Below are 5,553 nucleotides of genomic sequence, written 5' to 3' on the forward strand. Positions count from 1 at the left end.
ATAATTTCAATCATTTCTATTTTTATTTCTTATATATTTATAAAATTATCATATAACTTATATCTATTTATGAAAAATATATTTAATTAAATATATTTTTACTAATTTTTTAAATATTCTATTATTAGTTATATAATGACATATAAATATTTGATATTTAAAATTATTTATTATTGTATTCATTATATATCTTACCTTTTATTTAATATTTTCTAAAAAATTATGATTAAAACCAAAAATCAATCTAATTCAAATCATTTTAAATTGATTGAATCAGATCAAATTAAAAATTTAAATTAAATTAATTAAATGATAAAATTGAATAATTTTTCTCTTCAAAACTGATATAATCCAATTCACACACACTCCTATAAAAATATAAGACTAGTACTAAAAACAAAAAAAAAATCAATTTCTTTTCTTTCTTAGCAATCAAACCAACCTTAGGAATCTCCTAATGAGAAATATTATCCATCAAGCGAGATTTGATAACAATTAACACAATGAAAATTATGCTTAGCATACACCCGATAAATATCTCACTCGTCAATAAGTGTAATTCAAGATTATACACACTTTTTACATCTATGAATATGGAATATTTATTTATTCATCTTCATAGTTTAGAGCATTGTGTTACAGTTTTTACTATTTAGAAGGTTAGATCATGTGAAAATTTAATTGAAGATTCAAATTGAGGTTTAAAACTTTATGATATGTATAAAGAAAATATTTGACTAACATCATAACTAGTTGGTATTTTTTTCCTTTTATGCATGAGACAGCATCTTGTCGGTGTCCCTATATCATATAGTTAACTAGTTAAGAATTTGCTAAGTTCAAAAGCCATTACCCAGCAAAAGCATTTCAATATATATCACTTGTCGGATGCACCGTTAGTTAACCCGAAAAGGCTAGAACATTACTTAGTATGATCATCACTTCAACCATATCTTTAATACTATTTCTCTTCCCCTTTTCCTATGTGTCTTTGTTAATTATACTTTATTTACTTTTATGACAAATTCAAATGGTGCTCGAACTCCTCAGCCCTCAGGTAGCTAGCTAGCTTGCAGCTGCATCGGCATGTTTTCCTTTCTAACAAATGCTAATAAGTATCAATAAAATATTAGTTAAGAAAATAAAATATCAAGTAGTACTTAATTAAAAATAATATATCATATTAAAAATACAAAAAAATAAAAAAAAATATTTTGTACATAAGATTTTCCGGCAAAATATCAGAGATCGACTAATAATTCCTCAAAGTATCAAGTTCTAACCCTTGTCATATATTTAAAGGATATATTTATTTGTCAACCATATCACATCATTAGTTAATATTTTTAAAATAATTAAAATATTTAATCAAGTATAATAACTAGCAAATGATCTTATTTATTGGCAGTGGATAGGTTAATTATTCATTTCAGCAAATCAAAAGAGAGAAGGTTTGACACGCTCCATAATAAAGGTTTTACAGTGGCTCATTTAATCATAACTTTGAACCTGCTTTTCACAGCAATTTTATTGCCTCTGATTTTGCTCAAAACCAAACAACTTTTTATCACAGAGACACGTATAACTGCCTCCACAATCAGAACCTCTTTGATTTTGATAATTACTGAGGCTTGGCGGCAGGAACTAGCTTTCGTAATTTGCAATAATATGTGTACATGTTAAGCTAGCTGTGGCTTAATTATGTATCTTTTTGTCAATGTCTATCATAATTTGAACCTTTAGATCAATTGCCAAAACAGCCATACATTATAAAACAGAAGCGTCAGCTTAGCCTAATTAGCACTTCAAGTTAATTAATTTATGATGTGGTTATGCACTGTCCCTCTCTTGCTTTTATGGTATGGTTATGCCTTAGTTCACAGCTGTTCTAATTGAAGAAGTAGTGACTTTCACCGTCTTAATTTGGTATATGGCAAAGTAGCAAACCAGGGTAGGACCATTTTGTGGTCCTGGCCTGAGTTACTGCACACTTTTGTTTGCTAGCCAAGTCAACACATTGCCTCAAAATTGCATGCACTGAGTCCAAACAATTAAACACCATCTATGATCTCTCATCTGATAATCACCATCACCCATGGTTTTCTAAACCTATTGGACCAATTGACTTTCTTGGATGGGTTTGCGTGAGAATTGAGAGCATGCAGCTTTAATTTATCCTGATTTATGACTCAATTAAATGGCTTATGCTATGCCTGATTGCTTATTGTGGTTGTAACAAGTACTAGAGTAGTTGGTGTACGTCATTGTGTGGGTTCTCTTCTCTCATTTCATTTGCTTTAATTGGTTATCTTTTTCATAATTAGAGAACATGTATGTGTGTGTGTGTGTATATATATATATAAGCAACACAACGAAACAGATAGGCAAATTAAGTTCAGCTGCTATAAATTCTACAGTCACATCATCCTCTGTGCTTGAAAACATAATTTCTTGAAAACTGTCAGAACCATGAAGAGCTAACTAAGATAATATATATACAAATAATCATATATAAAATGACCATGCAAGTTGTGTTCATATGTTTAGAAATCCATTACAAAATTATGAGGTAAAAGTAATTTTGTTAACATCACGACCCTATTCTACTTTTATCGATTAGATTTGCATCAAAACGCGTGCTGCAATGTTTTTAACTGCAAATCAAACATGCAATACTAAGCATGGAGTGGTTGCGCCGGTGGTGATGACTGCTATATTGTGTTTAGGAGCAGGCTGTGATGACAGCAAATTAAAGATGATTTTAAAGCTGGTTATAATTTGGAACTGTATATGCTATACACAGAACGAGAGGATCCAAGCTTTTTTAGACTTTTATCAGTTATATGGTATCTCTCTCCAATAATGCAGATTTTGGGCAGCCAATTTTAGCCTTTTGGAGGGATTCACCAAATACATGGTGCTGTCATATGCCAGCGAAAGCATCATCTACTCATTATACGGTACAACAGGATAATCTTCTTATTCAAACACTGCCAGCGCTAATATATCTCTACCAAAGCCCACTATATACATCATGTACATTTTGAGAAACACACGAGCGTGTGTCCCCATGTGTGATATTATAATAATATGATATATATATTTATAAAAGGAAGGATCAAGGAAAAAGAAATGGAATTCGTAATTTTCTGCAGTGTATGGGTTTTTGTCGTTTTTTATCATATTTTGAGTCTTTGACCAGCTGCTATAGAGGACAGCTAAAGAAACCACGACATGGATCAAGAAGAGGGGGAAAAAAAGGGGAAAGGATAATACATATTAGCAATGTAATTGCATGTGATGAATAATAATAATTCACTAATTGGAGAAGATGGAAATATTACAGTCATAAAACAAATTGGCAGCACTCAATTGAATATATCGTTATTCAAACTTTGGGTGATGAAAACAGATACATCAATAGGAATAATAGGTGCGGGGGAAGGGGGAAGGGGAATCATCTCATCTCAAATCTTTTGCTACAATCTCCTGTACTATCAACATCATTCTACTTTTGCTAACATGAAAAAAGAGTTCAAAAAAATCAAAAGAAAGAAAGAAAAGAATTTACAGTTCATATATGCTGGAATACATCAAAATTTGCTCCAGTTAGATCTTCTGAAAGTGACGTTAACGGAAAGCTAGTGAAATCTATGGAATTTTGAGTATGCAGCTGCTCTTCTTCCCATGAACTTGTCTTAAAATCCTCTGATTTTGTGGCATTTACTTGGAACTGAAACAAAGGGTCAAACTTGTTGTCACCCTCCCACAACGAGAACCCTGCATTCTCCATCATGCTGCTGCTGATAGGGTAAATAGTGCTCATGTTTGAGCTGTTGCTGGAACTTTCTTTCACCTGGTCACTCATGAACAATGAACTGATTTTGGAAGCTGAATTGTTGTCTGAAAACTCAGTCACCGACACGTTCCCGTGATCAGAATTGGTTAGACTTGGCATTGTAGAGAATACATAGCTTGAATTGGGTCCAAAGGGGTTCTGATCAGATGCTTTAAGGCTTGTCTGATACTGACTCATAGGTAAGTTAAAACCAGACTGTGCAACACCCATTGGAAAATCGTAGTAGGACAAAGGATCCAATGCTGGCTTGGTCATGAAAATTTCTCTTGAGGCTTCTTTTAGTCCTCCATCATAGTAATTGGAATCACTTATTAGAAGTGATGATCCCTGTGATGAAGGAAATATTAATGGAACTGAAGAACCTTGAGACAATGGTGTTTGCATAGGTGATAATGTCTCTGTGATTTTCTTTTCTTCCTTCACATGAGCTTCTGTGAGGGGCTTGTGTGTACTTGGGTCAATCCCTTGCTTCAGAAGCTTCTTCTTTAAACATGAATTCCAGAAGTTCTTAATCTCATTATCTGTCCTCCCTGGTAACTTGCTGCTATTTGAGCCCACCTGATATTCAAAAAGAAAACCATTTCACAACCAATCAATATATAGCAATTTTCTTGTTATGTAACATAAGGAAAAGAATTTTTATACTCCTATATCATATTGATCATCCTTCAATATATATGTTACCTGTTTCCTAGAACTTCATGAAGACTGATTATTAGATCCTCCTCTTTCTGTGAGAACATGCCTCTCTTTAAATCAGGCCTCAAATAGTTTATCCATCTCAACCTGCAACTCTTTCCACATCTTTGCAGTCCTGCAAATTCACCATGGAATGAGTTAAGAAGCTCTCTCCCATGTTTTTTTCGTTTGAAGTAATGGAAGAGAAGAAATTAAGAATATACAAGTTGTTACCAGCTAGTTTTGGAACCGAACTCCAGCATCCAACTCCAAATCTTGTTATGTAATTGAATAGCTTCTCATCTTCTTCAGGGGACCATAAGCCTTTCCTCAATTTTTGCTTCACACAACACGAATGGCGACCCATTTTGTAAGAGAGGACAGTGTGGGAATGCCAATGTTACTTACTTAATGTTGGAGGAAGAATGTGAACTCTGAAGTGGTCACTGCCTCTATATAGCGTGAAATATTACCCAGTGCTTGTGTCATTTAAAATGTTTCAAAGAGGTAGAAATATTGTTTTGTTGAGGGGGTGGAGAGGGAGTAACTCAAAAACTAATTAATTGTGTTCATTTAAAGAGAGGAGGGGCTAAATCATAAATCATACTTAGGATTGAAGTTAAGAGAGAGAGAGCCCTGAGAGGAAGGTGCAGCAATCAAGTGGGTTTTACGCAAATTCGGTGCTGCTTTTGCATTGGAATGGATTGGTTTTTAAGATATCCCTATTTCTAGAAAATTAAAAACAAATAATTAAGGGGGGTGACTCTACAAAACCTGTACAGTATGAGTGAGAATAGAGTTAAGAAGTACTTGCTGTTTTTATTAATTGTCAATTAAACACTAACTACCAAGTCTGTTTTCTTTTCGATTCCGTCTGAAATATAACCTCATATAGTAAATGATAATCATGTACATATTCTGCATGTTGTATTTCGACCCTTTTGGCGCTTTATTTGATTAATTAATAATATGGACCAATCATGACCCCACAGCTTATAATTGATCTTAGTTTTACC

At 33.1% G+C, this 5,553-nt stretch overlaps 1 pseudogene; it reads right to left on the bottom strand.

The window, feature by feature from the left end:
• Positions 1-3,340: 3,340 nt before the first annotated feature.
• On the bottom strand, positions 3,341-5,235 carry LOC114392795 (annotated as a pseudogene).
• Positions 5,236-5,553: the final 318 nt, after the last annotated feature.

This window comes from Glycine soja, chromosome 17, assembly GCF_004193775.1.
Source record: "Glycine soja cultivar W05 chromosome 17, ASM419377v2, whole genome shotgun sequence".
In the NCBI taxonomy this organism is placed as follows: domain Eukaryota; kingdom Viridiplantae; phylum Streptophyta; class Magnoliopsida; order Fabales; family Fabaceae; genus Glycine; species Glycine soja.